Source organism: Protopterus annectens, chromosome 6.part0, assembly GCF_019279795.1.
Source record: "Protopterus annectens isolate FY-2018-M chromosome 6.part0, PAN1.0, whole genome shotgun sequence".
NCBI lineage: Eukaryota > Metazoa > Chordata > Ceratodontiformes > Protopteridae > Protopterus > Protopterus annectens.
Window position 1 is genome coordinate 1,860,678,312 of NC_056737.1, and position 11,705 is coordinate 1,860,690,016.

General features: G+C 35.5%; 1 long non-coding RNA gene across 1 annotated transcript in view; it reads left to right on the plus strand.

Moving 5' to 3' along the window:
• Positions 1-11,370, plus strand: part of LOC122804967 — a 41,287-nt gene extending 29,917 nt beyond the window's left edge. The window contains exons 2-3 of the long non-coding RNA XR_006365258.1: positions 3,057-3,148; positions 9,032-11,370. This is a non-coding gene — a long non-coding RNA (uncharacterized LOC122804967). The remainder of the gene's footprint in view (positions 1-3,056; positions 3,149-9,031) is intronic.
• The last annotated feature ends 335 nt before the right edge of the window (positions 11,371-11,705 follow it).

Consider the following 11,705-nt stretch of genomic DNA (forward strand, 5'->3'; position numbering starts at 1 on the left):
GAAATTATTACTTTTATTGCCCATTGCAATCCTATACAAATACACAAGACATAATATGATTTTGATCTTTGTGGAATCACTTTATTATATTTTTGGATGTTACTTATCCAAATATATTGTAAGAGCTGAACCAACCTAACAAAAATCGGACTAAGATTAAGATTCATATAGAGCATACTATATATGTGCTAGAGGAATTTATTGTTACTTATGACATGAAACAGATGATAAGTGAGTTATAAGGAATACAGTACTGTGACACATAATGGTATTAAAGCAACAGCACCAAAACTGTACATGTTATGGCTTACATTTTCTGGCTGGAGCTGATGATTGTGCAATTTACTTAGATTGTACATTGAAAGAAAAAAAAGAAAGAAACGTAGAAAAGAGTGGAGACTTATTAACTACATGGTTATGGAAGTAGAGTGATATGGTGGATATGGGAAATGATGTACAAAATTGGGAATGTTAGTCAGAAATATGCATTGTTAATTTGGAGACATAGAATTTGGGTGTGAAAAATACATGTTAAAATTAAAAGTGTGCACGTGTATATAATGATTATGAAACCAAAAGGAGAGCTGTAAAAAGCAAAGACATGAAAACTAAGACAAAAAAATAACTTGTATAAGAGACAGAAGATATCTGCAAATGGCAATGACACAAGAGAATGTAACATTTCTGTAAGGAATTTAAAAATATGTTAAAAACAAAATAGAGCAGAAAGGGAAATGCCTTTGGGTGTTAACGTATGGGATAAAATAAAATGATTGTTCAAATACATTAAGGAATTGGAGTTTGAAAAGAAAGCATTCCATGATAACAAATCAAGGGATGTGTCTTGATGAGTTTAGCAAAGAATATGGCTGACTATTTAAAAAGGATGTGTGTTGTGAAACTAAGCAGATGGGAAAAGCCTGGATAGTGAATATGGAATGATAATCATTGAAGTCAATATAGTGAATATTTTTAAAAGCCTGCAGTAACAGAATGCAGTAAGATTAAATGAAACAAATAATATTCATTGGAAAGCAGAGGTCATGTTATTCATTAATGTTGTGGTCAGATACATAATGGCATCTTGCACACTCTGTTTAGTAAATCACTGTGAGCTACTGCAGTTCATAGACATGAATCACAGTGGTCCAAAACTGCAGACAAAGACATACATGCCACAGGAGGACCTCATACACTATGTACAAGGTCATCCTGTGCTTAAGATTGCAATGGGGCATTGAGCATCATTACAGTGCTACAGAGCACAAGATGGAAAGGTCTACTCTATGTGCTTACATATAGCTGCTGAATACAGTACATTATAGATATATGGAAACTGCATTCTTTCATTTCTCTGTGCTCTGTACTCCTGACTAGGAGTAATTTATACTCCTAAGGCATAACAACAGAGCAAGAGTCATTAAGATAATATGATAATGGGAGGATCCGGTGCTGTGTGAGCTTCCATTGGTAGCATCTTGTCAGCATTATTTCAAGGAGAACATGTTTGCCTGGGGTAGTAAGTGTGTTTACACCATAAGGAACTACTTTGCCATTAGTTTTTTCCTACTATGGCAAGGAAGGATATCTGTTGCTTTATTTCAGCGCTAACATTGCTTATTTCTGTGTGTTGACTGCATATTAGCAGAGAAAAGGCACTATGCTAGGAAACAGTACCCCACATGTTTGCACATAGTATGCAGCTTTGTAATTTGCACTACCGGAATCAGTGTGTACACATATAGTGTACTGTTTGTGAATTATGCATGATCCTGTGATTTGAACATTTACATATGTCCTCTTGCACGGAGTATGGTGCTTAGATAATGGGGAAAGATTGTGTACAGTTGTCTTAAACCATTGTGTTAGTTCGATTGTAAAGTATGTAGGGTTTTGCTATTCGCTAGCACTACAAGTTCTACTCCATGGAGTACTATGTCTTTGAATAAAACATTAAACAGAGAAACTTATTCCATTCATTATTTATTTGTGTAGTAAACATTTTATGGAAGGATATACCCCCTTTGAAATGCAGCATAATAAACACAGTGCACTTATACTAAGAAAAGGGTGAAATTAAGATAGTTGAGAAATACAGCTTTGGGATTCAGAAGGCTATGGAGAATATGGTAGTCTATGTGTTAATCAGTAAAATGAAAATATTGGAAAACAAGATCTGGGCAATACATGGATGACATTTTTGTTCCTGTCATTTTAGGAAATGACAGGTTATTCTGTACACAAGTACATTAAGTTTTAATAGGCATTCTGTACTAGACACCTTAATGCATTACTGCATAAAGTTGCTAACTTAAGCATGGAACCACTACTATCAAAATGGAAATAGTCATAGGCAGCTAGTAGACAAAGCTAGGTTTTATTTCTAGGAAAGAAGGGACAGTTAATATCAATTGGAAACTGAGTTCCCCTGGGATAGATATTGATGCTATTGCTTTTTGCAATTCACGTAAGTGTTATATATTCTGGGGGAAAAAAAACTCGTACAGAGAATGTAATTGCTGCAAAACCACTTTATTTTCTGCACGGACAGGACACTGCTTGTTGAATGACCAAAAGAAGTCTAAAATGCAGCCCACATATGCACGGGTCTGTTGGTTTGCTTTTCTAGATCACATGCATTGCTCATTGAATCACATTACTGTCTTTTAGCTCAAAGAAACTATGGAGAAAATGCTGTTCACCATGCACAGACACTGTTAGAAAAGAGGCTCATTTCCAAGTCTTGGATCACAAACCTTCTCACTTACTGTGAAGATTCCATCAGAAGTACTTTTTACTGGCGTGGACATTAAGGGTGTTTTCAAGGCCTCTGTAAGTTTTCAGTGTTTGGACTAGGTGCTGTACTGTTAGTACATAAGACTCATTACTAACATAATGTTTTCTTGTACAAGATAGGTGACAAGTCAGGATTAGAAACTGAATTCTGTTCTCCATTTTGCACAACAACACACAACTTATCATTACATATTTGAGACAGTAAATGTTATTAGCTGTTCATTGACATTGCTTAACATACTAATTGTGTCTCCTCCTAGAAATCCTTGAAGAAGAACCTTGAACATAGAATGAAAAATGACCTATTTTATCCACAGAAGTTCCCAGCATCCACTTTGGCCCTACTTTAGAGGTATGTTGGAGAATACATGTTCTTCATTGAAAGACTGGCCCTTTGTTTGTTTGCCAAGCTGGAACTTCTATAAGTACTGTTTATTTTTGCACAGTTTAATACTTGGTTTCATTAAGCATGTTCTAGTTTTGAAGTGTCTACATATGATAATTTCTGCAAGTGTTTACCCTGTACAATATCTGAGAGTTGTTTTATTTATTCCACCGATAATAATCCAAAAATAACTTTTATTAAGCACAGTCCGATGTACACCAAAAGAATAACTAAATAAAAACCATGTAACTTGATAATAAATAAAATAAATAAGATAGAATCAACAATGCAATTTAGCGCTTTCGTCTCCCACTGGAGACCTCTTCAGAATCAATTAATTTGATTAATTTACTCCTTAAATACTACCCACAGTTCAAATTGATGAACTAATAGAATACCAAGTAATTAGTAATTGGTAGCACAGAATCAATGAAAATAAAGGTACATATACCTATACATACAAATGAATGGGGCTGATGTTGCTAAATTTTGTTACTATAAACCTTCCTATTTAAAACACATATTTCACCATACCAGTGATTTATGTAAATCAGTTCATACTAATAAACAATTCATTCCATTCATAAAACCCTTTGAATGGAATGAATTGTTTATTAGTATGAATTGATTTACATAAAACACTGGTATGGTGAAATATGTGTTTTAAATAGGAAGGTTTATAGTAACAAAATTTTGCAAAGTCAGCCCCAGTCATTTGTATGTATAGGTATATGTACCTTTATTTTCATTGATTCTGTGCTACCAATTACTAATTACTTGGTATTCTATTAGTTCATCAATTTGAACTGTGGGTAGTATTTAAGGAGTAAATTAATCAAATTAATTGATTCTGAAGAGGTCTCCAGTGGGACACGAAAGCGCTAAATCACATTGTTGATTCTATCTTATTTATTTTATTTATTATCAAGTTACATGGTTTTTATTTAGTTATTCTTTTGGTGTACATCGGACTGTGCTTAATAAAAGTTATTTTTGGGTTATTTTTGGATTATTATCGGTGGAAGCATTTTCGTATGAACAGTACAGATTTTGGAGGAGTTATTGGAGGTGCTGTGATATTGGGGAAGACAGCCTTTATTGCAACCGTGTCCACTTTTTTGGTTCTTAGTGATTGTGTCGAGTGCTTGTACTATTTGTTTTATTTATTGTAATAGGAAAACTGAACATTATTTTCAGCTTATATTTCCTTCATCATTGGGTTTTAAGTTTTGTACAGTTTTCTTTGCTAGCCTGCTTGTTGCAGGATGTCTTATATACTGGTGTATTTGACTATTCAATTCTTTAACAAAACAGTAAAATTCTTCAGAAGTAAATTCGATTCAATTGCTAGTGACAACACAATCAAACCTTTTTAAAGCAACCAATGATAGCCTGACATCTTATTTCAGGAGTACAGAGCACTCACTTCAGGCCATTTCAGATATGCATTTATCAGAATTATGTGGGATTCTTCGGGTTGTTTCCATGGTACAAATGGATAATGTACTGACTGTGATGCAGAAGATCCAGGATTGGCTAGTGACCTGGAAGCTGGAAAGAGAGAGAGCGAAAGTTGCAGATGCCAGTATTTTCATCTAATGGGATGAGAGGTGCTGCACCCCACTGCAGTTCCAAACCTACTACAGACAGTGGTATATGACATGCATTATGTGTGTGTGTGTGTGTGTGTGTGTGTGTGTGTGTGTGTGTGTGTGTGTGTGTGTGTGTGTCTGGGGCATGCTTCTGTGTGGTAATTTTCATTGGCACATGCAGGAAATCACACATCCACAGAAGTCATAACAGCCCTCATATCTATGAGTGTACTGATGTTGCTGGATGAAGGTTCAGTACTGGAAGTAAATGAATGGCTGTCTGGATGACAGCCATCTATGACAACCTCTCAATTACAGTCAAAGAGTGGAGCAACTGTATCATGCAATGGCTGATACTGAGCAGGCAATCAGGAGAAAATCATAAACACACACACACACAGACGCGTGCACAAACACACACACACACACACACACACACACACACACACACACACACACACACACACACACACAGATGCATTATGCATTAAAGGTCCAGCAAACTCAATGGGTAGTATTTTCCAATATCTACCTGGAAATTCCCATGGGTATCATAGTTCATATCTTGGCATCTTCTTATGCAATTGATATGGCACACAAGTCTTGCATGCACTCTCAGTCTTTCTTCATCTGGCTTTTGCCCCAGGCTACCTTTTCAGTTAGTAATTTTATGTTAATAAAGTTGGGGCAAAAATGGGAAAAGGGGTTGTGGATGGATGGATGGAAAGCCGGGGGGATAAGTATACAGTTCTTGTAATAAAGTTTTTTTTCAACTTATAAGGGATTCTCACTTTAGTGTCCTGAAAGGTACAGCTTTTTCATAGCAAAAGTCTGACTTTTTTATAGAATTTCCTGAATACTGCCACTACTGTATTTGTCCAGAGTTCCATCACTAAAACACAACATACATGGTGGTTTGGCTTCATGGTCAGAATTCGTGACACATGTTATCAAATTTGCTTTATCAGAAATTACCTGAATGTGTTCATCATTCAAAGCATTTTCATAATCTGTGACTCCACCTGTAGGATTATGGGAAATATCTGGTAATGGAACTCTATAGAAACCATCAGCATTGCCAAGCTTGTGAGAAATCCTGCATGCTGTTTAATAATAATAATAGGTTGAAAATGTTATAGTTTGTTTCATGAATTTTTGCTGCTATGATGGTAATAAAACTCTTATTTTCAGAATTGTGTATGGTCAGTAACCAACTCTAATTTTCTATCCTAGATGTATTATTGGAAATATTTTATTTAAAAATCAAAGAAAGGAGTCCGTGATAATATGCAATTTATTATGTTCACACACCATTTCATTCTGTGCTTATTTAGATCTAGACAAAGTCTTTGACACTATTCCCTATGCTTACATGGTTGTTGTTCTTCTTTCGGCTTTTCCCAGTTAGGGGTCGCCACAGCGGAACTCCAGTCTGCTAATGATTTGCAGTAGATTTTTATGGTGCCGAGGTGCCAGCCTGATGCCCAACCTTCAACGAAGGCACACCCATTCACGCATGTCTTTTGAACACCACTTGACCATGGGGAGGTCATGCAGACTCCACACAGAAGGTGCTCCAGCCGAGAATCGAATGGGAGAACCTCTTGCTGTGAGGTGACAATGCTACCGCTGCACCACCGCAGCTTACGCTCCCTATGTTTGCATGGTAAACAAGATAAAAGTAGATCCTTACATGGTAAAATAGATAACCAAATGACTGATAGAGAGAACTCACATAGCTAAAGTAGCAGATGCATCCTCAGAAAGTATGACGGTAAATAATAGTGCGTCTCAAGGCTCTGTACTTGGACCTCTGCTTTGCAGCATCTACTTCTCTGATCTGCAGACTGGGAATCAGGACCTTTAACTAACTAATTTGCTGATGACTGCAAACTCAGTGTTACTGCCAAATCTCCTTCTGGTATCTTTTCATTATAGTGGAAACTAACTCCTGTAACAAGCTGTGTATGGAAAACTAGCTAAAATTACATGTGAAAAATGTAGTTTTGTCAATTTTGGTAGGCAACCCTCTTCACTGACATACAGTATAGCCAATAACCAACTCCAAAATGGTAATGAAGTGAGGGATCTTTGAGCCAGGGTTGATAATTCTCCTTCTTTGAACCACCATGAAGGAACATCAGACAGAAATTCCTTCTATTTAGCACAGCTAATGCCTAAAGGCATATCATCCAAATAAAAGTAAGTTATCATACCTGTTTATATAGCCCTAATTTGACCAAATATTGCGTATAACTCCCCCTTCAGGTTGTACCTTTCTAGTCATAATAAGTAACTGGAAAGACCAAAGAGGTTCTTAACCAAGAAATATGTCAGCCTAATGTCCTTTTACTACCAGTGATGGCTTGAAGCACCCTCCCTTTACTGTGTTTCTTATTGGCTCTTGCATGGTAGTCTATGACTTGTCTACCATGCCACTAGGGATCCCATTCATTTTTATCTCCTGTATCTTTGCAATCAAGTAGCCCTACTAATACTGGAACTATGGACTTGAATCTCCACCAGCACATAAATAGAATGAGCTGGGAGACGTACCTAACCCACCCCTGGAACAAACTTCCACTGCAAGTAAAACCATGTGACAACCTAGCATCATTCAAATTAAACCTGGATGATTGACTAGTTACCCATACATTATTTACTCTGGAACTAACCTGCTTTGTCATTCCTGAGAAGGGGGGCAGCATGGCGGTGGGTATTGGCAAGGTGCAAATCATGTTGTGACTTAACTGCCTTTCATCTCCTATGATCCTATGACCTTTCACTCCTCAAAGGCATGAATGTTTGAATTACTGACCCTCTGCCAACGGATAAGACATCACAAGCAAGTGAAGTATAGCACTAAATCACAAGTCAATATTATTTACATTTGCTGAAAACATGCTGCTCAAGTGGGTCACATTGTTGTGCCATATCATCTTTTATCAGTACTGTACTTTGGTTAATCATGAACTTCCTAAAAAATCAATCAATTCAAGAAGTGTCTGTAACTACTTTACATATCGTTGCATCTTCTAAATGTGTTTCAGCTTCATCACAAAAGTATATATCCACCTTTTGCTTAAAGCATGCTCCAGATATTCACTTTCTGGTTTGTCAAACTCACATTTTGATGGTCTTAACTCTCAGTCCATTATCTCACAAACATTGCAACATTTTAATTCAGTAACTGAAATGTTCACCTTTGACTTCAAATTAATCGGTAAACCCCAATTACAAAACTACATTCAGATTTTTTCTATAGGATTTCCATTATTCTTTCAAAACTAGATGGTGCAGAGCTGAAACCAAATGGTAAGCTTTTATATAGACAGACCTCTTTGCATGTTAATTGCTACATACCTTTTAGAAGCACTATGTATGTATTCATTTGTGCATGTATGTTCATATGCATTTTTGTATGTATATATGTATTTGCTGACTGGGGTAGTGCACTTATCCACCTGCACCACTTTCAGCCCTCGCCATTGTACACAAAACAAAAGACAATAAAAAACAAATCATTAAATGATACAAATACAAGATATTAACCAAGGAGTAGAAACACAAGTCACCACAGCAAGAACATAGTGAGTAATATAGATGTTAGCTAATGCAATACCATTTCAATACATGTGGTATTTATGATAAGCTGGGGTTAGTTCTGTTTTAGAAAACATATCTCCAAACTCAACATGAGCATCAGCTCTGCCATTTCTGAAAGCAGATCTGTCTCAATGACTGCATACCAATTAACAATCAATTTAAAATCATAGCTGAAGGCACACATTCTTTCTGCCTTTTTAATATACCATAGCCATTATTTTAACTTAGTTGTCTGATTTTCATTTTGTGTGTTTTAAGGTTCACAGTGGTGTTTTGGAAACATTTATTAAGAAATGACATATGAAACTTTTACTAGGAAACAATAAAAACGGCTGTTCAGTATTTAGTTCCATGTTCACTTTTTATCATTTATAATAAATGTAGGCCCAACAATTATTTCTCTTGTTTAGAAATTATAATGCCATTACTAATTTGGTGTCACCTTGGCATATCTGATTGCCTTTTCATAAATATTTAGCATTTTGCTGCAAACATTTTTTTTTATTCATGTGCCATAACTGTATGTTACTGAAATTTGCTTGTTTAATTTGCCTGTTTTTTTTTTCCACAGTTGACATCTTTATAATTATAATTTTTTGGAGCATGATTTTACTGCTATAAGAATAACAATATTTTTTGCTATCTTTCATAGGAGCAGCCTGCGTTTTGACTCTGTGCCCAGCAGCATCCTCGTGCTTCCTAAACTGTTATATATCTTTATCTAAAGTTTTCATGCTCTGGACAATATTTTAAGCCACTGAAAACATTAAATTCAATTCAGAAAACAGCTTTCTTTTGCAAGCTTCACTGTGAATGCCACACGCAAGTCTCTCTAGGTTTTCCAACTAAACTTCAACAAAATTTACAGTTCACAACACATTTTCAGTTCAGCAGCTGTATCATTAAATCTCTCAACATTAATTAAGGTGAAATTGTTCTGCAATTGCCAGTGATTTTTCCTCAGACTGTCCTTTTAACATTTTAGTGGTGTGACTGTAAGATATACCTTTAGCTTTCTTTTTCATTTTTCTATTTGTTTTAAAGAATCAGGTTCCAAAGAAATTCATATGCCACCTTAACCAGAAACGTAATGCTGACACACACTTCTTCAAAAGAATATTATCCACCCAACAGAAACTGCTCATTTATTTTTGTGTATGCTAACTGCTACTTACTGTGGGTTTAAATGATCTCCGTCTTCCCAGTACAGTAATCAAAATTCTTGTCAATAGTTTTTCTATCTCCATCTTTGCATGGAAGTCATAAGCGCATTGGAACCACTTTACTACCTGCGCAGACACAATGCTACTCAAAGAAAAGCCAGCAAAAAGTTAAATTCCTACATGCCTGCACAGTTGGTTTATATATGGGTACATGGGATTACTTTAACGAAGGTATTACCTCTCCACAGTAAGTAATACAGGATTTCAAAAATGTTCATGGTATACTAAATATGCAGATGATAAGATTTGCTCAACTTGTATAAGACATATGTAAGATTTTCTGAAGATACAGGTCTTATCCTAGTTTGTTATCTAAACAGATATGAACAATAATACAATAACCACACTGGATAAACAAGTAGCTAAGTCATTTTGGAGATTTCAGCTTTTATATATTTTTTGTTATTAATGTATCTGCTATTACCAACATATACCAGATGAGTGGTGCTGATGGTCCTGTTTGATATAAATAGGACACAGATCATTAAAAAGAATTAAATATTTAGAAATCTGACAACTATGTAACCATGATGCCTATGAAAAATTTGACTGCTGGTCCAAAAGTCATTCAGTACTTCACATTCAAAAACACATGCTGCCAATCAACGTTTACATTCAAGTTACCCTTTTAGCAAACCACTTTAGCTTTTTATATATTTCCCAGTTGCATGCAGAATGATGAAACTTTTGTCCAAGTATTATTAAATTAATATTCTTTGTGATAATTACAGAGTAGTTTTCCTTGCATACTTCAATATTAATAACTTGTATGAGTCAAAGAAGTCAGAGTATTCAGCTGGGTTAAAAACAGTCCACAGGAAACATGAATAGCATGTTTTTCTGAAACAACTATCATACATTATTGAGAAAGATCATATTCTTTGTGGTGGCACCACTCTAAATAATGGACTTAAAGGAAATAAATAAGTCATTATATTCTTCCAATTCTACATTTGTAAAATGCTGAATTTTTGAAATGATTATACTTTTAATATCCGACTTGATAAGTAAGCACTTCAGCATTCCTGTGGGAAGATGAAGGGAAAAAACATGAAGGAGGTGTAGTACTGAAATAATGAAAGAGTTGTTATTTAGAGCAATGATAAAGCACATTGCAGCATACAATGATTTTATTACAAAATGAATGTGTAATTACAGGTTTGAGTTCAGGTGGCTTGAATGACAGTACCTTATAGGGAATGATGGAGTTGGGCAACCAGTCGGAGCTGAGGTACAATGGTGAGGAACTGTTTGAGGTGAAACTAAATGGAGAAGAGGAAAGACTGAGGGGACCATATGGATGTGAAATCAGGATGATATCAACATGCTGAGGATCACACCTCTGAGAAGGAGCTTTGCTGATGTTGGCAGAAACAAACAGAGGAGTTAAGGAGAAAAAGGATAAGACAGTGGGAACCACTATTCAAATAACAATAAAGGACAAAATACCATGGATAGATACCACAGCTGGCATAAATAATTTGACCGTTTGGGTTTTTCATACCAGAAGTGAGATCACTCATGCAGCTGGGAAAGGTGTAGCTCTGTTTGGTAGCTTCTGAATCCTTCAAACAAATTCATAACTTTAGTTAAGCATCAAGGATATAGTTACCCTTGTAAAACATTTGTGTTTGCTTTCATAGTAGCAGAAGCAAGAAAATAATTATTGTTGAATTTTGTAATGATGTGTGGACAGAAAAAGACATCTTTGTTTTTCTTTAGTATGCAAAAATGTTTATTCAATTAAAAATATGTGGTGAACAGATTATTTGGGCAAGACACTGGGAAATTTGTGCAATCTTAAATCTTGAAAATGTGTTTAATTATATTGCTTCCTTAATTAATGTAAATGGTAAAAGAGGACAGTACATTATTTAGGCTATCCTAGCACATCATTTTTCTGTGCTAATGAATTGAATTTAGTAAATGAATGCCCTAAATGAGGATGTAATACATGTAGGGAATTAGATCAATTGCAGTGGATTATAAAAAAAATAAGATTACTGGTGGCCTGACTGTGATGAACAGGAGGAGGGACAAGAAGGTAGAAGGATACTGTGTAGAGGAGCAAGTAAGTACATTTACATATATTGGGGAAGGAAG